At 42.4% G+C, this 23154-nt stretch overlaps 1 long non-coding RNA gene across 1 annotated transcript in view; it reads left to right on the top strand.

Moving 5' to 3' along the window:
* Positions 1 to 16844: 16844 nt before the first annotated feature.
* LOC140106608 (uncharacterized) overlaps positions 16845 to 23154 on the top strand; it is a 136462-nt gene continuing 130152 nt past the window's right edge. The window contains exon 1 of the long non-coding RNA XR_011850819.1: positions 16845 to 16924. This is a non-coding gene — a long non-coding RNA (uncharacterized lncRNA). The remainder of the gene's footprint in view (positions 16925 to 23154) is intronic.

The raw sequence follows: 23154 nt of genomic DNA, 5'->3' as shown, positions 1-23154 counted from the left end.
CTGTCTATTTCTGTTTTGCTGACCTCAAACCTTGATCCCGAATTGTGTCTAATTCTGAACCCCAGCCTGATCCCAAACATGTGCTTGAGCCTGCATCTAACATGTTAAGGTACCCTGGACCCCAAATGATCCAGAACCATGAAATTCAACCTGATCCAGAACCCTCAACCTGTCCCTGACTCTGTATCCTGCCTGATGCAGAATGTTGAATCCAAAATCCTGTATATTCAATCTGATCTGGAACCCTGAACCTGTACCTGAGAATGAATCTAGTGTGAACCCTGAAACAATGCCTTAGAATGGATTTAGTCTAAAGCCTGTTCTCCAATTCTCTAGTGCCTGTATGTATGTATGTATGTATATATATATATGTCTCACCATTCATTTTACTTCTGTTCTGAGCACATACTCACAGTAGGGATTGTTGACCTGTCTCTTACCAGTCTCCGAATGTAGTGTTGCAGTATATTGTATTACCGTATATACTCGAGTATAAGCCGAGTCTTTTAGCACAACTTTTGTGCTAAAAATTCAACACTCGGCTTATACTCGGGTATACAAAAATAATAAAGTTACTACTCACCATTCCGACGGCCCGGATAGCTCCTCTTCATCTTCATCTTCATGCCGCAGGTCCCCGGCAGCTCCATGGCCGTGCCTCTTCTGTCTTCATGCCGGCTCAGGGCCGCGACAGCTCCGTGCTCACGGCCCTGACCCGGCATGAAAACAGAGGAGGCGCGGCCATGGAGCTGCCGCGGACCTGCGGCATGAAGATGAAGAGGAGCTGTCCGGGCCGTCGGAATGGTGAGTAGTAACTTTATTATTTTTTTACCGGCAACAGGGGGCTGGCAGGCTAAACGGATATCGATAAAGGGGCTGACAGGCTTTATCGATAAAGGGGGCTGGCAGGCTATAAACATAAGGGGGCTGGCAGGCTATAAACATAAGGGGGCTTGCAGGCTATATACTGAAGGGGGCTGGCAGCTATATACTGGGAGGCTGTGACCAATGCATTTCCCACCCTCGGCTTATACTCGAGTCAATAGGTTTTTCCCATTTTTGGTGGTAAAACTATGTACCTCGGCTTATACTCGGGTCGGCTTATACTCGAGTATATACGGTAATTGCATTATATTATCAAATCATCCCCCTTTTCTAGAACGGTTATAAAAATAAATTATAAAAATCGGAAACATGTTAGTTATCACTGCATCCCAAAAGTCCCAATCTATCAATAACATTCCCGGCATCGAGCCTCGTAACAGAAAACAGCGCCCAAATGTCCGAAATACCATTTTTTGCCATTTCGCAACACATAAAAATTTTAATAAAGTTATCAAGATGACAACCATCCCCAAAATAGTAACTTGAAAACATTATCATGTCCTGTACACAGGTCCATATGCCAAAGTATGAAAACATTATTTGCACCAGGATATGGTAAAATGAAGACATTTTTTTTCGCATAAAAGGTTTAATTTTTTGGGGGGAATATTTTCACACTTCCCAATTCACGGCACAGGAAATTAAATATTGACATTGGTTTTGCAAAAAATAAGCCCTTATAAAGCTCTGTACATTGTTAGGTTCATTCTCAAAGGGGACAAGTCAGTATATTGGAGAGGAGCCAAATTCAGAATGATTACAAGCTCTGTAGTAATTAAGCAAGAACAAAGGCTTGTTCTCAGGATAAAAACTCAAATTTTATAGCATAGACCATCTTATATACCCAAAAGAAAGGCTGTTACATACTGAGTTGTCAAGTTGTCTTAGAATCATTGGACAGCGTCATGGAAACATAGTAATTGATCAGTTAATAATTAGCTTATTGCTTTTCCTCTTGCCGAGGATCGTCGCTCCCCGTGACGTCATCGGGGAGCTGCGATCCGATGTAGTATGGCAGTATATGTTAGGATCGATCACACTAGCTAAAGTACCCTAGGGAGTCTGAAAAAGAGTAAAAATAAAAGTAAAAAAAAAATTATAATAAAAAAAAAACAAAAAATTCAAATCACCCTCCTTTTCCTAGAACTGATATAAATATTAATAAACAGTAAAAATCATAAACGCATTATGAATCGCGCGTCCGAAAATACCTGATCTATCAAAATATAATAACGGGTTTTTACTGCGTTTAACCCCGTAACAGAAAATAGCGCCCAAAGTAAAAAAAAATAGCACTTTTGTGCCATTTTGAAAAATATTGAAAAAAAAAACTTTAAAAAGTGATCAAAAAGTAGCACAGTCCTAAAAATGATAGCAATGAATGCAGTGGTGTAACTAGGAGAGGCATGGCCCAATAGCAAACTTCTGAAAGGGGCCCCACTTACCCCGTAAAAAATGTATACACACACCATATATACATATCTACACAGTACTATATACAGCATATGCATATTACAAATACACACATACAGCATATTCCCATCCAATTCCCCCAGATGTCTGCCCCCCCTGACACTGTGGGCCCTGTAGCAGCTGCTATGGCTGCTACCAGTGTAGTTACGCCCATGAAGTTATGGAAATTTTTTAAATGCAAAATCGAAAAATTGGGGGACGGGTTAATTTTAAAACCGCAAGAAGAATTCAGGAGAACAAAAATTAGAGGGGCATTTTTGTTTTAAGATGTCTCCTATATTTGATGATACTATTGCTTTATGAAAAAGCTGCAGCTGTTTTGCACAGGTCATAAGGTTTAAACGGTTCATATGGTGCAGAAATGAGAGGGGGTCACATTGGAGAGTGAAACGAAGCTTAAGTAGATAATTTCATTTGTTGGTGTTTGTTTAAAAAGGAAAGAAAACAAACAAGCAGCGTTGTGCAAACCATGCCATATATTCAGCAAAAAAACCTAAAAGAATCAAAATAGCAGCCCGGCCAAAACACTGAAGGATGCTTCTGGAAGCCCCACAGGCTGCTACCACAGAAACCACAAAAGCGGCAGTGGAGCCAGACATACGTCTATACAAACACTCAGCCACCGCTACGGGGAGAATTTATTTCAGAACACGCTATAATGGTGTTATAATTTCCCGAGTCTCTAGGGATGTCATAGCCGCATATCTTCTATGTCAAAGCACAGACCACAGTACACTACACAAACAGATAGCATTCTAACTATAAGCAAATTACAGAGGCAAAAATACAAAAAAAAAAGGACGGAAACCTGTCCTAAAGTTTACCAAAAAAAATAAAGCAGCATAATGTATTTTATTTATCAGTAAAAAATCCTGGCTGCAGAACATAACCTAGAAGTAAAGGAATCAGCAGGAGACAAAATGGCCGACCTATTTAGCATATTTTCTGTTATAGATCCCCATGGTAACTATGGTCGCGGTGGTTTGAGGGCTTTGATTTTGTAACCCAATGGACAAGTCATAGCAAGGGCACTGCAATCACTCGTAGCCGCAAATACTCCTCCCCCACACGTTTTATATATTCTATTGGTGGTTCGCCAAGCTTGGAAGGTTACGTACGTGACCGCAGCGTGCTGACAGATATGATGGAGGTGACGTGTTTTACTCATCCAGACTTGTGAACTAGAACCTGGTCATATATTACAGTAGTTAAACCAGGATGCTTCTTGGCTGCTACGTTCTGGAAGATGATAACAATTACTTGTAATTCTTAAAGTGATATCCATAATGAAAGAAGGTTTAGGATGGAAATCTACAGACGCTAAATACAGGCAGACCCAGGGTTACATGCAGGATAGGTTCCATATGTTTGTTCTTAAGTTGAATTTGTATGTAAATCAGAACTGTATATTTTATAATTGTATCCCCAGCCAAAATTGTTTAGCCTCTGTGACAATTGAATTTTAATAATGTTGGATTGTCATAAGAACCAGGATTAACAATAACGAAAGAAGGTGGGGAGACCAGGAGGGACAGAGATATAATAATACCCTTAATATAATATCATAATGTGATGGTGTGGTGATACACTCACCTGATGGAGTTGTGCATGAAAGAAAGCAGGGGAACGCGGCAGCGGCACAAAGTCTCGCTATATATCCGAGTAAGACAGCGCCATTTTTACAATCCGAATCGGAGGAAAAACTTATCCCCATTGGATACCGAAGGATTAACAATAAAGCTAACTTGCAGACACCTTTGATAACTGTTATACTGGTTTATTGTAGCCTGGCACTAAAGTACAGTAAATTATCAACATCCAGAGGTCCGTTTGTAACTAGCAGTCGTCTGTAAATTGGGTGGTGTTAAGTAGGGGACCGCCTGTACTTAGATTCATGTTAGGTGTGATGCATTTCCTATAACCATGTTGCATATCAATATTTACATCATCTCGGTGTCAGACTGGAGTTTGATGGGCCTACTAGAAATTGGGATCTTGAGGGCTTGCCCCCCATCTATAAAATCCATATATTAAGTATCATCCATAACTAATATAGCTTGATTCCCAAATATTAAGAATGAGACCATCATGTCAAGTGATTGCTCCATTCACTTCCAAATAGGTTTGTCTTCTACAAGATCTTTGGTGTCCTTTATGACGTTTTAGAGCCTGGGTCCACCGGAGGATTCTCTGGTGGGCCAATCTGACACTGCATGAATCTGGTTACAACTTGGAATGTGCATTGGTACAAATTAGCGATAGTTGCTAATTTATGGAAAATTATTTCAAATTATATCAAATTTGAATATAATGGGGCAGATTTCTGAAAAGTAGTGTAAGGTAAGTGCATAGTTGGACTAGACTAGTCTGCACAAAATTCATATAAGAAATTTGTATTGAGATAAGATAATCCTTTATTAGTCCCACAGTGGGGAAATTCACAGTGTTACAACAGCAGAGAGAATACAGAGTCTGCAGTACAAACAATAACAACAAAAAGAAAAAAGGAGATAAAAGGACAAGCAATGATTGGCAGTTTTATTTTCAGTCTGTGGATGGGACCTACTGGGACTGGTTAGGTGGGCGGGGGGGGCGCAGGTTACTTCTGTTTGGGCCTTGTTTGTTGACCAGTCTGATGGCAGCTGGGAGGAATGATGTACGATAACTCTCCCTCTCACACTTGGGGTGAAGCAGTTGGTCACTGAAGGTGCTCCCCAATGCCACCACAGTCTCATGCAAGGGATGGGAGCTATTCTCCAGAATAAATTTCAACTTACACAGTATCTTCCTCTAAGCTACCACCTGCACGGTGTCAAGAGGACCCCCCAGGATAGAGCTGGCTATCATAATCAGTTTGTCCAGTCTGCTCCTCTCCCGAGCTGATATTCTGCTTCCCCAACAGACTACACCAAAGAAGATGGCTGATGCCACTACAGAGTTAAATAAAAGGTCTTAAGAAGAGCCCCCCTCACTCCGAATGCCCTCAGCTGGTATAGCCTGCTCTGACCCCTCCTGAGAAGTGCATTTATGTTCTCTGCCCACTCCAGTTTATTGTTGAGGACACCCAAGTACTTATAGGACTTCACTGTCTCAATGTCCGTCCCCTGGATAACCACTGGTTGAGAAGGAGGACAGTGTTTACTGAAGTCCACCACCATTTCCTTGGTCTTCTCAGCCATCCTATGCTACATAAGCTACATTTGCACTTAAGGCTTCATCCTTATTGCTACATTTATGTATGTTTTTTCTATGAATAAGAAATGTAATTAATTCCAATAAAATACACCACTGTCTATAGTACAATTTATGGTATTTGGCGCTCAAACTTTTTGGCCCTCGTTTTATAGGCCACACCCCTTCTGTCATACTAGTTGTAGCATTGTCTAAAAACTGTCTAAAACCCTTTATAAATGTGGTGTAGATAGTTCTTTTTTTTTTAGTGCAAATCACAACAGAATTTTGTCGTGAGCAGATTAATAAATCTTCTCCAAATATATACAGTGCCATGCGAAAGTATTTGAGCCCTTGGAACTTTTCTACCTTTTGTCACAGTTTAAGGCTTAAAACTTAAAGATATAAAATTTGTTATTTTTTTGGTGAAGAACGAACAACAAGCGGGACACAATTGTGAAGTGGAATGAAATTTATTGGAGATTTTAAACTTTTGTAAAAAAAAATAAACTGAAAAGTGGGGCATGCAATATTATTTGCCCCCCCCCCCTTAAGTTAACAATTTGTTAACGCCACCTTTAGCTACGATTACAGCTGCAAGCCGCTTGGGGTATCAGGTCTCTATCCGTTTTGCACATTGAGAGACTGAAATTCTTGCCCATTCATCTTTGGAAAACAGCTGGAGATCAGTGAGGTTGGATGAAGTGTTTGTGAGCAGCAGTTTTCAGCTCTTTTCACAGATTCTTGAATGGATTCAGGTCTGGACTGTCACTTGGCCATTCTAACTCCTGGATACGTTTATTTGGGAACCTTCCATTGTAGATTTTGCCATATGTTTGGGATAATTGTCTTGTTGGAAGATAAATCTCCGCCCGAGTCTCAGGTGTTTTGCAGACTCTAACAGGTTTTCTTCCAGAATGGTCCTGTATTTGGCTCCATCCATCTTCCCATCAATTTTAACCATCTTCCCTGTCTCTGCTGAAGCAAAGCCCAAACCTTGATGCTGCCCCCACTATGTGTGACAGTGGGGATGGTGCCACCACCATGTGTGACAGTGGGGATCGGTGCCACCACCATGTGTGACAGTGGGGATCGGTGCCACCACCATGTGTGACAGTGGGGATCGGTGCCACCATGTGTGACAGTGGGGATCGGTGCCACCACCATGTGTGACAGTGGGGATCGGTGCCACCACCATGTGTGACAGTGGGGATCGGTGCCACCACCATGTGTGACAGTGGGGATCGGTGCCACCACCATGTGTGACAGTGGGGATCGGTGCCACCACCATGTGTGACAGTGGGGATCGGTGCCACCACCATGTGTGACAGTGGGGATCGGTGCCACCACCATGTGTGACAGTGGGGATGGTGCCACCACCATGTGTGACAGTGGGGATGGTGCCACCACCATGTGTGACAGTGGGGATGGTGCCACCACCATGTGTGACAGTGGGGATGGTGCCACCACCATGTGTGACAGTGGGGATGGTGCCACCACCATGTGTGACAGTGGGGATCGGTGCCACCACCATGTGTGACAGTGGGGATCGGTGCCACCACCATGTGTGACAGTGGGGATCGGTGCCACCACCATGTGTGACAGTGGGGATCGGTGCCACCACCATGTGTGACAGTGGGGATCGGTGCCACCACCATGTGTGACAGTGGGGATCGGTGCCACCACCATGTGTGACAGTGGGGATCGGTGCCACCACCATGTGTGACAGTGGGGATGGTGCCACCACCATGTGTGACAGTGGGGATGGTGCCACCACCATGTGTGACAGTGGGGATGGTGCCACCACCATGTGTGACAGTGGGGATGGTGCCACCACCATGTGTGACAGTGGGGATGGTGCCACCACCATGTGTGACAGTGGGGATCGGTGCCACCACCATGTGTGACAGTGGGGATCGGTGCCACCACCATGTGTGACAGTGGGGATCGGTGCCACCACCATGTGTGACAGTGGGGATCGGTGCCACCACCATGTGTGACAGTGGGGATCGGTGCCACCACCATGTGTGACAGTGGGGATCGGTGCCACCACCATGTGTGACAGTGGGGATCGGTGCCACCACCATGTGTGACAGTGGGGATCGGTGCCACCACCATGTGTGACAGTGGGGATCGGTGCCACCACCATGTGTGACAGTGGGGATCGGTGCCACCACCATGTGTGACAGTGGGGATGGTGCCACCACCATGTGTGACAGTGGGGATGGTGCCACCACCATGTGTGACAGTGGGGATGGTGCCACCACCATGTGTGACAGTGGGGATGGTGTGTTCAGAGTGATGAGCTGTGTTGCTTTTACACCAAACATTTCGTTTGTCATTGTGGCCAAAAAGTTTGATTTTGGTTTCATCTGACCAGATTATCTTCTGCTACATGTTTGGTGTCTCTCAGGTGGCTTGTGGCAAGTTTTAAACTAGACTTTTTATGCATGGCTTCTTCTTGCGACTCTTCCATAGTGGCCAGATTTGTACAGTGCAAGACTGATTGTTGTCCTATGGACAGACTCTCCAACCTCAGCTGTAGATCTCTGCAGTTCATCCAGAGGGATCCTGGGCCTCTTGGCAGCATCTCTGATCAGTCTTCTCCTTGTTTGAGATGAAAGTTTAGAGGGACGGCCGGGTCTTGGTAGATTTGTAGTGGTCTGATAATCCTTCAATTTCAATATGATCCCTTGCACAGTGCTCCTTGGGATGTTTAAAGTTTGGGAAATATTTTTGTATCCAAATCCAGCTTTCAACTTTTCCACATCAGTATCAAAGACCTGCCTGGTGTGTCCTTGGTTTTCATGATGTAGAACCCTGAGACTATCACAGAGCAGGTGGATTTATATGGAGACTTGATTACACACAGGTGGATTATACTTATCATCATCAGTCATTTAGGACATTATCACTGGAGGGAGTTTCCTGCACTGAAAGTAAAGGGGAAGAATAATATTACACACCCCACTTTTTATTATTTTTTACAAAAGTTTTAATTTTTTTTTAAAAAATTCATTCCATCACCACGGACAATAGATGATGTCACAGCTTATCCCTTCCCCTTCCCTGTACAATGTTTTCTGTATAGATAACACTGACCCATAATTACATCACTACTGACAATAGATGATGTCACAGCTTATCTCCTCCCCCTCCCTGTACAATGACCTCTATATAGATAACACTGACCCATCATTACATCACTACTGACAATAGATGATGTCACATCTTATCTCCTCCTCCTCCCTGTACAATGACCTCTATATAGATAACACTGACCCATCATTACATCACTACTGACAATAGATGATGTCACAGCTTATCCCCTCCCCCTCCCTGTACAATGACCTCTCTATAGATAACACTGACCCATCATTACATCACTACTGACAATAGATGATGTCACAGCTTATATCCTCCCCCTCCCTGTACAATGACCTCTATATAGATAACACTGACCCATCATTACATCACTACTGACAATAGATGATGTCACAGCTTATCTCCTCCCCTCCCTGTACAATGACCTCTATATAGATAACACTGACCCATCATTACATCACTACTGACAATAGATGATGTCACAGCTTATCTCCTCCTCCTCCCGGTACAATGACCCCTATATAGCTAACACTGACCTATCATTACATCACTACTGACAATAGATGATGTCACAGCTTATCTCCTCCTCCCTGTACAATAACCTCTATATAGATAACACTGACCCATCATTACATCACTACTGACAATAGATGATGTCACAGCTCATCTCCTCCCCTCCCTGTACTATGACTTCTATATAGATAACACTGACCCATCATTACATCACTACTGACAATAGATGATGTCACAGCTCATCTCCTCCCCTCTCTGTACTATGACTTCTATATAGATAACACTGACCCATCATTACATCTCTACTTACGTCATAAGATGTCACAGCTTAACCCCTTAAGGACGCAGCCTGTTTGCAGGTTAAGGCTCGCAACTTTTTTTTGAAATTTGACCAGTGTCTCTTCCTGTGGTAATAACTTTTGAACACTTTTACTTATCAAAGTGATTCTGAGATTGTTTTTTCCCCACATGTTGTACTTCATTTTAGTGGTAAATTTTGGCTGATAAGTTTTGCGTTTATTTACAAAAAAAGAAATAAATGATGAATTTTTAGAAAAATTTGCCATTTTCGAAATTCAAAATCACCGCGTTTTCAGGCAGATAGATTTACCACCTAAATAACTTGCAGAATAACATTTCCCATTTGTCTACTTTACATTTTCATAATTTTTGAAATGTTTGGATAATTTATTTTGACGTCACGTGGCCTACAAATCGAATAGCGATTTTCCGTATTTTCAGAATTGACTATTTTGGGGATAAATACTGTTTGAAATCAAATTTTACATATTTAGCAACAAAAACCCCCTATATAACCAACTCATTTTCAAATCTGCACCCCTCAAACTATCAGAAACAGCATTTACAAAGATTGTTAACCCCTTGAGATCTTCATAGTAATTGAATCAAAATGGCGGTGAAATTTAGAATGGTCAAATTTTGTCGGTTATACGTTCATTTAGCCCTAAAATTTACACATTTCCAAAAGATAAAAATAGAAAACTCACCATAAAATTTGTTCTACAATTTCTCCTGAGTGCAGCGACCCCCCACACGTGGCCGTTACTTGTGTTATGGGGGCACAGCGAGGCGCAGAAGGGAAGGAGCACCCTGCAGCTGCCAGGATTTTAGTTTTCTCGTTGCCCCCTTTTGAAGGCTATAAAATTTTCGCTTTTCCGTTATTTGGGCCATGTGACGGCATTTTTTTGCGGGACGAGATGCTTTTTCCAGTGTTACGATTTTGGGGTTGGTATCACCTATTGTTGAAAATTTTGGAACTTTTTTTGAGGTCCTGAGTAGAAAAGCATCAATTCTGTACTGGATTTTTTACTTTTTTTTTTTTTCGTGTTCACCGTATAGCCTAATAATCATGTTATCTTTATTCTATGGGTCGATACGATTACGGGGATACCAGACATGAATATTTTTTCTTATGTTTTACTAAATTTGCCAAATAAAACCCTAATGTGGGGAAAAATCTATCATTTTTGCATCGCTGTCTTCCAAGTGGCATAACATTGTTACGTTTTTGGCTACAGAGCTGGTTGATGGCTTGTTTTTTGCGGGATATGTTGTTCTTTGCAACAATATCATTCTGGAGTACATATGTTTTGTTGATCACTTTTTATTGCATTTTTAGTGGGATATAATAGGTAAAAATCATAATTTTTGGCGGGTTTTTGACGTTTTTTTTTACGGCGTTCATCATATGGGTTCAATAGTTATTTAGTTTTATTCTAAGGATTGTTACGGACGCGGTGATACTATATATGTGGGGTTTGTGTTATGATTTAGACTTTTTTGAGCGTTATATGTCTCTTTATATGTTTTGGGGCTTATGGGCATTTTTAGTGATTTATAAAGTAATTTTTTATTGAAAAACATTATTTTGTACATTTTTTACATGATCCACCATGGGATATGAACAAGCAATCATCTGATTGCTTGTTCTTGATAATACTCTGCAATACTAATGTATTGCAGGGTATTATCAGTGCCAGCCTATGCAGATGCATAGGCTGACACCTTGCCTTTAAGACTTAAAGACCCCCAGAAGGCATGTTAAATGCCGCGGTCGCGTTGACCGCGGCATTTAACGGGTTAAACACCCGCGATCGGAGCCCACTCCGACCGCGGGTGTTAACCGGGGATGTCAGTGGTAGATTACCGCTGAAATCCCGCGGCTAACGATGCCGGTTCGGCTGCTATACAGCGCTGAATCGGCATAGTCTCTGCGCCGTAGCTGTACTGCGCTGAGCGCTAATCGCGGGACTCAGCGCTGTACAGCTACGGCGCAGAGCGCTAAGGTGTTAATAATCCTGCATAGGCAATGCAGAGAGCACTCTCCATAAAACTCAATATGTCAGCTATAGACTATTGCTGTCTACAGAAAAACAAAATATGGCAGCCGCATATCCATAGAAAGAAAATCTAAAAACAAAAGCCCATAAATCCAAAGTCATAAATTAAGTACAAAAGAGAATTGATGATGCTTTCCATAGGGTAGGGAATTAATATCTTAAAAGTTTGTCAAACCAAAATCTAAAGTGTCTGATGACTTAGAAATAACATTAATAAAACTTACCTTCATACAATCCAGAGCTGCACCTCCTACACTGCTCCCAAATATAGATTTATTATGTTCACAAACAACATTATTCATAACCTAAGTAAGAAATTCTAAAAAAGAGAGAATTTTTGCAATTTTTGTGGCCCAGGAAAATGACAATGTCAACAGGAAGTGGATATTTTTTTTTAATTTTTAAGACCTCCCCTTCATAATCCTTTTTTGAGGCGCAGCATTAACAAGTCCATAATTGGTAACCATCACTGTTCCATCCTCCTTTTATGTGACGCTGGTTAAAGTCAGCTAAATATAAAACTAAAAAGACACCAAGCTCTGAGATAATAAGACACATTTATTTTTTTCAGTTTGGACAAAAAGTGTTGTTTTGGAAAAGACAAATCCCTGGAGTCTGAGCGCATCGTGCCAAATATTTTACGGCTTATGCCCATTTTTTGGGTTATTTTGTTACTACAGATCTCTTTGGATGTGTAAATATAACTTCTAATTCCTAGAACTTGACCACAACTGTTATGTATTCTGACATCTAGTGGTAGTTTTACCAATTACAACAGAAGTTCACTTTCACGTGACTTTACAAATTGCAATATCGCTACAAAAAAATTTGAATTGTCAATCACAATTTAAGAACAATGGTAAAGGTGTGATCCTTTTAGCAGCCACCCAATCCACAGAAACAATTAACCCCTTAAGGACGCAGCCTTTTTTTGCTCCCCACCTTCAAAAATCTACAATTTTTTCTTTTTTTTCAGGTACAGATCTATGTGACTTTACTTCTCAGTGGCGTTATTTATTATTCCATGCCGTGTACTGGAAAGCTGGAAAAAAAATTCCAAATGTGGTGAAATTGTTGAAAAAAATGCATTTGCTACACTTTCTTGTGGGCTCCAAATGAAATGTGTACTTTATTTTACGGTTCGGTACCAACACAGTGATGCCAACTTTATAAAGGTTTTATTGTGTTTTAATACATTTTCACACATTAAAACCTTGTGTATTAAAAAAAAAATGTTTTGTCATCTTCTGACCCTAATTACTTTTTCATACTTTGGTGTACGGAGCTGTGTGAGGCGTAATTTTTTTTTTTTTAGAGATTAACTGATTTTTTCATTGGTACCATTTTAGTGACATCTGGACATTAGGGAGCTATAACCGGTTTTGTGTTTTGATCGGGCACTTTGGGACGCGGCAACATCTATCATGTTTGTGATTTCAGAGAGATTTGAATTTTTATTTTTTTTTTAATTTTACCTTTTAAAAAAAAAAATCCCCAATTTTTTAGACCCTCTAGGGTATTGTAACCCCAGAGGGTCTGATCGTTCCTACCAAATACTGCAATGCAACTGTATGGCGATATATGCACTATATGGCGTTTTTACATTGGATTCATTACAATGAGCCACTGGCTCATTGTAACGAAACTGCAGAAACCAAACCGCCTCGGTCTGACAAAGACCTTCCATTGTCTCTTAGGTCAAATGATACAATGTGATACGTTACAACTGATCCCCTGAGGGGAAATTATTTTTGTGCTTCGAGTTCTGGCAATTGTTACACAGTTAGAGACAAGTTTAACAATAGAAATGCATAACTACTTGAAGATGCGCGTTCTTACATGTTGATCATTGCTTCCATACAAGCATCATTACAGAACATTTCAGTACAGGCTACATGAACACATTATATATGGGGAAGAAATTATGGTATGAAAATACCAGTCACAATAACAAATACAAGCGGCCCCCTACTTAAGAACACTCGACTTACATACGACCCCTAGTGACAAACGGACCACTGGATATTAGTAATTTACTGTACTTTAGTCCTTGGCTACAATAATCAGCTGTAACAGTTATCAAATGTGTCTGTAATGAAGATTTATTTTTAATCCTGGTTCTTATGACAATCCAACATTTTTAAAATCCAATTGTCACAAAGACCAAAAAAGTTCTGGCTGGGATTACAATGATAAAATATACAGTTCCGACTTACATACAAATTCAACTTAAGAACCCGGGGACTGCCTGTAGACACAGACTAGACAGGATTGTTTGGGGGATAAGACAGGAGGGGCGGCGGTAACCGTGTTGTGTTGTACCAGTGTTCTTCTACTGGTATTGGATTGTCAGCAGAAATATTGCCCGTATTTCTCATTTGCTAAGTACTGGCACTTAAGCTGCCTGGTTCTGGCTGCCACTGGAGCCTTGGTGCAGCGTTCCTCCTGACTTGCGGTAAGGCTCTGGTGTGATTACTTACATTTCAGTTGCTCCGATGAAGGGGCTTCTGGTGCTTTTGGCTGCCTGGATCCGGTTCCGGTGCTCTGTTACAAACAGTTGTGCAAAATGGAGCCCCTGCTGCTGCTGATTTGCTTAGTGGGGGGTGAGTGTGCCAAGTGAGTGCATGGTGGGGGCGGGGTCCAAAGCTGGAGCCAATGAACAGGCAGCCACCTACAGTGGCGCCACCTTGACAGTGCATCTTTTCTAAGTGGCAGTACAAGTCCATAAGATTCAGATTGGTAAGTGCAAGATCCCCCACCGGGGCTTAGCCTTTTCTTGGGGGCCTAGGCACGCTAGTGTCACGGTGCTTGGTAGGGGGGCCGGAGGGCTGTCCTACAGCCTGGCAGGTCTCCAGCAGGGTGGGGTTGGCAAGAAATGATGAGGGAGAGACTGTTATAGTGGTTCTCCCTGGGGCAACCCTTTGGGGTCTGGAGTATGAGTCCCTGTGTGGTGGACAGGGTGCCAGTGATGGTGACAACCGTAGTAGCAGGGACCAGACGGAGGCAGACGTTGAACAAAAATAACTTACAGTTCTTTATTGGAACCGACAGGAACAGTAGGTAACGTGCCTTGACAAATGGTAGAATGCTGGGGCTGCAGTTGGAGAGGGAACAACAGGAATTGATCATCAGCCTGGATGCAATGGCAGGCTGGGAGATAGCTGTGTCCTAGTAGGATGCTTCTGCTTGTCCTGGGTTGCTTCAGATATCACCCTTAAAGGTAGGATGATACCCCTTTCTCTCACTAACTAACTCTGCAGAGCTGCTCAGGCAGTGAGCTGAGCTCTGGCTGCACTCTGACTAACTGGTCAGATCTGGTCTGGTGTGCTAGCTGTACTGAGTCCAGCCTAAGACTGACTCAATTGATCTGTTCAGACTCCCTGGTCTGACTGAACTCTAGAACTTTCCTGACCAGGGGTTTTATTACTCCCACTGGTCAGGTGGTGGTTCCTCCTCCAATCGCATCCCAGCTTACAGATACAAGATATAACACATGTGATTGGTCAACACATATTACATCACACTCTACAATTAACTCCTGCCTTACCAGGCAGACTCTACTGCTGCAGTGTTCCCCTGTGTTATGCAGTGACCTGCTGTGGGTTTGATCATACCCTACACAGGCTGCAAGCTACATGGAGGGGCGTATTCGCAACAACCCCTCTGCCTTTCATCGGCAGGGGTGTTGCAGAAAGAAATCGAGGAAAGAGGTTAGTGTGCTTTTCGGATAACATTTTGAAAGACAAGAGTAAGACATGTTCTTACATATTAAGTCCCTTTCTTCCCTTCTGGTTCAATTCTGGTTCAATTCTGCATTTACACTTAAACATTAAAGGGGCAGAGAACAACAAGAGATTGCTGGTGGAACAAAATGCAAAATTTACCTAGCTCTTTTATTAGACATTAGGGTAAGGGGGGCGGAGCTCAACCTTTGCATTACAGAAGTCAAATTCAACGCTGAAGTCCACACCAGAAAACTGTTCTCACTGCAGATTCTTTCCACAGTCCATTACAGTGCTTCTATTACATTTTTGGATAAACGTATTCTGACACCCATAACTTTTTGCATACTTCGGTATATCATAGTTTATACGGTTGAAAAACTATGGAACTATGTAAGATGTAATATCTTTTGTCAAGATGACGTTTTCCCTGATACCATTTTGAAAACTTTACGGTGGGTGGCAAAATGATCACATATAAAAAAGCAGACACATAAGCTGTTGGGAGAGGGCTCATCCCATGTCCAGCAGCCTACCCTCATTTATGAAATGTCCAGCAGCCACCATTATTCATGCAATCTCCAACAGTAGCCTCCCCTCACAAATGGAATGTCCAGCAGCCTCCCTTATTTATGAAATGTCCAGCAGCCTCCCCTTAAAAATGAAATATACGGCAGCATCCCTTTAATTATAAAATTTCAGCAGCCTCCCCTCACTATTATCCGCACAGGGCCCCTAGTTGTTGAAAAAAAAATCTCTTTACTTACCTCCCACACTCCGGTAATTTGTGTTAATTTCTGTTACGGCGCTGGCCACACTTCTGCTGCGTTTAGTTTCTACCCTCTGTTGTAAGGATTCACAACGTGTCTTTATGGAGGGAAAAGATTTATTCCATTGCATGCACATACAGTGGGGTACTCCTCCTCCCTGATTTTCGAAAGGAGGAGAGGGCTGCCGAATTTCACAGTGTTTCCACGGTGATATTAGTGTCCTTAGCCTAAGGCCGGAGGCACATGTGGCGTTTTGAACCCTTTTTTGGGCCGCTTTTAAACAGTCCATTAAAAAATGCATGCGTTTTTGACCGGTTTTACAAAATATCTTAATTAAAACGGGTCAAAAACGGATGCTTTTTCCAAAACCGCATAAAAGCATGCATATTTTTAATGGACTGCTTAAAAACGGCCCCAAAACGGGTTCAAAGCGCCACGTGTTCTGCCGGCCTAACAGTGACATCACTTGGGCCTTTTTTTTCCTTATTTGATGAAGAAATTTCCATTATAGCTCTAGAAGGTGATGGTTTATAAATATAAAAAGAGGAAAATCAACATTGGAGTACTCCTAAGTACTGACTTTTTTTTTCCCGTTGTAACATGAATGGTTCTTTCCAACAATCCTAACAATTTGCCTAAATTATGTGTACAACACTGAAAACTGACTGAATAACTAGAACCAAGCCTTGCAGAATAGTGAGCACATATTACAGTTTTTCTCCTGTGCTCACTGTGTAAACAAGAATTCTGATGCAAGCTGTCATTAGCAGCTAAACATTAGGGCGCTCTATTGCTCAAACTAATTCCTTGTTGATTTGACGTCAGCTCACAGCAGTTGTCATGTTGATTAGATGTTTGAACAGCAGGGGGAGCCCTCGCCACACAGTAACGTCCCGACACAGGTGCGAGGCGCGAAGCCTGTAAGGTAATGCACAGAATGCTGCTTCTTCATGGCATCATGGTGCACGGGGGTTTCTAGATCGTATGACAATGTATCTGGCTATTATGTGTGCTGTATAGGATACAATGCGTTATGTGTCGTGTATAATGAGTTACTTTATATCCCCACACTCCTGCCCTAGAGATATGAGGGATAACATGGAGCCTGGTGTGACATGAGGTAACCTGCAGTCAGGCTTTGGCCCAGGATTCTCTTAGTTTTTTTTTAATTGGTTTTATGTTTGTTTTTTTTTTGTTTTTTTTTTGTCAGTTTTCCATTTCCCCAGTTTTGGTAACAACTAGTTCTGTCTAAAGTTATTGTACATTGTAAATGGTCATTAAAAAAAAACACATGCAGCTGCCAAAGGCAGAAGTGGATCCAGCCTGGATCACATGCTGAGGTAACATTCTGTTTCCATTGCATTTAATAAAATGCAATGTTACATCAGCATGTGTTCAAGGCTGAAACCTTAGGGTGATGCCACACGTGGCGTTTTGAATCCGTTTTTTGGTCCGTTTTTAAATAGTCTGTCCAAACAACGCATGTGTCAAAAACGCATGTGTTTTTTGAAAACTCATCGGTTTTTGACCAGTTTTAATTAATATAAAACCTGTCAAAAACAGATGTGTTTTTTAACGGACTGCTTAAAAACAGACCAAACCTGGTTCAAAACGCCATGTGTGGCATCACCCTTAGGCATTGTGTGAACGTGCCCTCAGGGAGCGATCACATATTTAGTTTTTCAGATGCAGTTTTTGATGCCCAAACCAGGAGTGGAGTGAAAATGGGGGAGGAGTAGCCACTCCTCTGAAACTGCATCTGAAAAACAGAACAATGTGGCTGCATCCTCAGGCTGCGTTCGCTGCGTGCAACATCAGACGTTATGTTTTTTTCCAAAAAAGCTTGTTCTTGGTAAGTGAGGAACATGTGTTTTTGGCCCCATAGGTGTTAATGGAGCATGGAGCCCCTTAGGCTCATTTGCATACAATATTTCATCCTGGTGGTGGATGTCCTTTAACATATTGCTTTGGGTATATTGTGAACTCCTGCCCCCCCAAAAAAACAAAAATCAATTACAGTGTTGATGTTTTTTTGTACAACCCCCCACACAAAAAAGTTAATAATTTTTCAGCAATGGGGCATAGCCACCCCAAAATAGTACCACTAAAAAATGCATCTCATCCCACTTATAATTAGCCCTCTCATGGCAACATTAACGGAAAAACAAATATTTTGGAGCTCAAAAAATGCACCATGTACCAACAAAAAAACCCACTAAATTATATGGCTAATGCATGGCTCTCCTTCCCTTCGCTGTGTGCCCCTGCAACAAGTACCGTCCACATGTGGGGGGGTCTCCGAAATTGCATAACAAATTTTAAGATGGGTTTTCTCTTTTGTGAATGTAAATTTTAGCGCTAAATGAACGTATAACCGACAAAATCAGACCATTTTAAATTTCACCTCCATTTTTTAATTACCTTATATACTCGAGTATAAGCCTAGTTTTTCAGCACAAAAAATTGTGCTGAAAACCCAAACTCGGCTTATATTCGAGTAAAAAATATATAGGTTTTACCAGGTTTTTGTGGTAAAATTAGGGGCCTCGGCTTATACTTGGGGTCGGCTTATACTCGAGTATATACGGTACTATGAAGGAGTTTACAATCTTCCTAAAATCTGTTTCTGATAGTTTGAGGGGGTGCAGATTTGAAAATAAGTTGATACATAGGGGATTTCAAATATTATATATTTCAGATTTCATTAAAAGTAGTAATGATCCTTAAAAAAGTAAATTCTGAAATCTCCTTGAAAATACAGAAAACCGATGTTCAATGAAGCCTGGTGACATCAAAATAAATTATGCAGACATTTTAAAAATGATGGAAATGTAAAGCAGACACGTGGGAAATATCATTCAGCAACTTCTTTAGGTGGTGGAACTATCTGCCTGAAAATTCATCATTTTATTTATTTAAATAAATAACCGCAAAACTTATTGGCCAAAATTTACTACTAAAATGAAGTACATCATCTGATGAAAAAACAATCTCATCGCTTTGATAAATAAAAATGGTCAAAAGTTATAACCATCTAAAGCAACAATACAAAAAATGGTGCGGAGCCTTAAGCTATAAACTGGCTGCGTCCTGAAGGGGTTAGAGCAGTGGTGGCTAGGGGCCAGAGGCGGCACTCGGAGCCCTCTCTGTGGGCACCCAGGCCACCACCCCAGCATGGAGTTAAGTACACAGGACTCAAAGAATCTTCCTATAGAATCTTCCTACAATGATAGGCGAATTTGCCCTCCTCCTTTCAACTGCGTTGGTGTCTTTAGGAGGCTGAAGGATTGAACGTTGTCAAAGAACAAGGAGAAATAAATTACTGCTTAAATTGCTGTGCTTGCAATAAATAAGTGGCTTTTGGTTGAAGTTTGGGCACTCAGGCTCTAAAAGGTTTGCCATCACTGGGTTAGAGTATGTATTTCACAGCCTAAAATGGGTACAAGTGTAAGGAGGGACAGCTGTCAAAATGTCCAATTAAAAGGAGAGAAATCCATAAATAATTAAAAATGATAATATCCTGTAAAGTTTATTTCTCTTTTGTCATAAATTACCATAGTTACTTTTACATGTGCTGTGTGTTTCATTATATTTATATGGTTGGGTATAATTTGGAGAGTGCAGAGGGGGGGGGGGGGGTTCTTTGCAGCAAGTTTTCAATCTTGGTGGAAATATACTGTAGTCTGGTGACATCTTGTGGATAGATCTTGAACAACACTTGAGAAAGAATCTTTTTACTGGGATTGATTGGAGTATGACAGCCCTACCCCCCACAATCAGCCGATTGCCGTACTGCTACATACTGTCGGTTGTGTAGCAGGGGCTTAGGGTTACTGCTGGACCAGCTTCCGATGAAGTCAATTGCAACCAAATCTTCTTTAAGCCTGCACACACACAGACCCTCCTATATAATATTTTTTCTTGAGCCCTTACATGCCAATAGTGATAACATTGTAACCCCTTAAAAACCTGTGACTACATCACACGTCAGCTGCGGGTGTTTGGAGAGGGATCAAACAGCACCAGAATAACAGCTGGTAAATTGGGTTATAGCATCTGTATGCATCTCTCATGTAGAGCTGTGTGTCTCCTGTCACATCACATGCCAGGTTCAGCTCCTTCTCGCTTCTGTGTACTGAGAAACTGCAGGGCACAAATACCCAGGACATATAACAGGAAGGCTGGATGGCGTGGAGGAATTTCAGGGTTTCCTTATCCCAGTGCCCGAATATGTACTACTATATTCTTCTGTGATTTCTTCTGTCAGTTTCAACCCATCCCCGCTCTCTCACCTGGAAATTCTACATTTGGAATGTTTGTTGCTTTTTTTCTGTACTTTTATGTACCTCTTGAGCTGTTGTGCACAGTTTGACACTAAAACAGACAGAAATAATGTTGTAAAACATGTGCTGTCTGTTCACACATCAGTGACCACAACAATGGCTGCCTCAACCGCAAACTTAATAGGATCTGCCCGGAGCCTTGCAGCTCGCATATTTGGCTCACACACCAAGCAGTGGAAACCATGGCCATTTGTAGGAGTCCTTTAGAAATGCATTTTTTCCGGGTGCTATCTGTTGCATCAACAAATTAAAAGTAATCAAAAGAAACGAGAGGTGCCTCTTGGTGCCAAATAGTTTGGCAAATTTTGTTCTAGTATATGAGCTAGGAAAACTCTGCGTAGGCGATTGGGTCATGGTTAATGTTCCAAAACATTTATACAGGAAAGAGCAAAAGGGATAAGGGATTATGTTTGCGCTTCAATGTCTTTCAAATCGTCAAAGAATGTGGATGTCCTGTTGTATATAGAAGATCCTTTTATTCAGAACTAATGGAGACATATATCAATGGCATATTTGTGTTTTTGATAAAAAAAATTCCCACATATTCATACCTCCCATCTTTTGGAGAGGTGAAAGAGGGACAAAAGTAAGGGGCAAATGAAGTGGCTTGGGGGTGAAAAAATTTCTGTGATGCGTAAGCCACTTCTTTGTAGCTCTCATATTCACATCCCCCTTATATTGTGTTCCCCAACAGTAGTAGCTACCCTATTTTTGTGTTGTCATTACCCTTGGGGCTCTACTTCCTAGTAATTCACCCTGATGGTGCCCTGACAACAATAAAACTTTGAAAAGTGTTGCCGTTTGTTCTCATTAAAAGTGTCTTCTATTCACTAGCACATGACCCCTGTTGTTTGATGGTCTGATTGAGCCGGCAGCACAGCCATAATAGATGGTCCCTTTTGCTGTTTTATAACTAAAATAGGGGTTAATACCGTATATACTCGTGTATAAGCCGAGCTTTTCAGCACAAAAAATGTGCTGAAAAACATCGCCTCGGCTTATACACGAGTCACAAAATAAGTAAAAAATACTTATATACACACACTCTGGTGGCCCCGATGTCCGCGCGGGTCCTCTTCTGGCTTACGCGCCCGTCTTCCGTACATCGTGCTGCCCGGGAGAGAGCAATGGCGGCTCCCAGCGCCATGTACAAAAGTCGGGCGTGGAAGCCAGAAAACGAGTCGCACGGACATCGGGGGAGCAGCGCTGCAGATCGGGGCCACCGGAGGGTGAGTATATAAGTTTACTATTTTTTTTTAATGCTAGGCAGTGCTGTATACTACTGGGGGCAGGCTGGACAGTGCTGTATACTACTGGGGGCAGGCTGGGCAGTGCTGTATACTACTGGGGGCAGGCTGGGCAGTGCTGTATACTACTGGGGGCAGGCTGGGCAGTGCTGTATACTACTGGGGGCAGGCTGGGCAGTGCTGTATACTACTGGGGGCAGGCTGGGCAGTGCTGTATACTACTGGGGGCTGGCTGGCTATATAGTGGGGGGGGGGGGTCTGTGACCAATCCATTTCTCACCCTCGGCTTATACTCGAGTCAATAGGTTTTCCCATTTTTTGGTGATTAAAATTAGGGGTCTCGGCTTATACTTGACTCAGCTTGTACTCGAGTATATACAGTAATAGATTAGAGGTTGTTGTGCGATGGCATATGATAGCCCCATCACTGCTCCAGCGCAGCCGGATACATCAAGAGGTCATGTTCCTGCATATTTGCAGTTATATTTGAGGAATTGGGTGACCATCTGAAAACCCCAGCCAAGAGTCTGTGGGTTCGTCAGAAACAACAGTTAGTTGGCATGGCCTAGGAGCAGGTCAGCGGCCCTCACCTGTCCTCAACCAGCCTCTGTCCTGTTAATTTCCCGCAGCCAGAGAGCTATTAGGTGGTCTGGGCTCAGCGCCACTATTCAGCGAGGACGAAGTGTTTGAGGACAGTCAGCAGCTACTTCGTCCTCGCTGAATCCTTGCAGTGAAGAGATCCTTGCAGTTGTACAATTTCAGCTGCAGAATATTCTCCAGGTGGAGTTGGATGTGAGGGGTTGAGGACTCTCTGCACATATGTAAACTATTGACATCTCCAAGCAAAACCTACAGATCTATGTGGCTCATTTGCAATGCTGAAGGAACAATGGAATATTTGCACTGTAAAGACTGAATTCCAAACCCTAATTCTCCAGCAATAATGGCATAATTAAATAGAAGCCCTGAAATAATCGCAAACACTGGCTTATTAGAGTCCTTGCAGTGAAGAGATGGGGCAGTCATCCGCTGCTTTGTACAGTAGGCGACTGTGCATACTGACACCGTTGGGGAGAATAGCAGTGGCAGGGAAACGCAAATTGACGATGATCTAGTAGATCGCACTTGGGAGCTGGGTTTATCAAGGGATTCATCATCGTCGGGCGAAGAGTGTGTCAGCTTTCGCATCAGGCAGCAGAGCAGGCAGCAAGTCGCTAATGTGGCCGTGAGTCAGCAAGGTGGCAGCAGTGTGAGGACGGAAGCCAAACTGCCGTGGGGTACAAACCCCGCTTTGGAGGTCCAAGTGAGCAGTGGTGCAGGGGGTCAGCGAGGCAGCGGCGTTAGTAGTCTCTCAGTGCCGAGTGCTGGCAGTAAAATCACCACTTCGTTAGTGTGGCAGTTTTTTGTTAAGACACCAGAGGAGCCGAGGTATTGTATATGTAGAATCTGCGGGCTGAAAGTGAAGCATGGCCAAGGAAGCTAGCGTTGGCACCACGGCCCTGCGTCAACACATACAGCATCAACATCCAATGGCCTGGTAGAAAAGTGGAACAGATGTGGAGGTC

This window comes from Engystomops pustulosus, chromosome 11 (assembly GCF_040894005.1).
Source record: "Engystomops pustulosus chromosome 11, aEngPut4.maternal, whole genome shotgun sequence".
Classification (NCBI taxonomy): Eukaryota; Metazoa; Chordata; class Amphibia; order Anura; family Leptodactylidae; genus Engystomops; species Engystomops pustulosus.
Note: the sequence above shows the minus strand (reverse complement) of the source record. Positions and strands in the feature narration are given on the sequence as shown.